Here is a 533-nt window from a genome sequence, read left to right as displayed (position 1 = left end):
AAAGAATAGAGGAGAAGATCTCCTCTATTCTTTCTTCTCCTCTTTTTTTTTCTTCTTCCCCTTCTTTTTTTATCCTTTTCTTCCTCTCATGTTTGACGACCCCCTCTCGACCCCCTCTCGACCGTCGACCCCCTCTCGACCCTCATATATAAAATATTTTCTTCCTTCTATTCCTTCTTCCTAAATATATAAAACTTTTTTTAAATTAAACTAACCTAAAATGTACTAAATCAGAGAACATATATAGATAAAATGAAACTAACCTAAACTTTTTTTAAAACATCATTACAATTGAAAAAATACATACATACATACAAAAAACATGTAAAAAAACGTACATACATATATGAACATACATCAAAAAATACGTATATCTAAAAAATACATACATACACATATATATAAAAATCTAAAAACATGTAAAAAATAGCATATATAATAAAAAATGCACGGCGGCGGGGGTGGCAGACGTGCGGTGCTCACAGAGGCGGCGACGCGTCGGGGCAGGGGACGGCGGCACGGCGACGACGACG

Source organism: Triticum aestivum, chromosome 7A (assembly GCF_018294505.1).
Source record: "Triticum aestivum cultivar Chinese Spring chromosome 7A, IWGSC CS RefSeq v2.1, whole genome shotgun sequence".
NCBI lineage: Eukaryota > Viridiplantae > Streptophyta > Magnoliopsida > Poales > Poaceae > Triticum > Triticum aestivum.
This window is presented reverse-complemented; position numbering follows the sequence as displayed.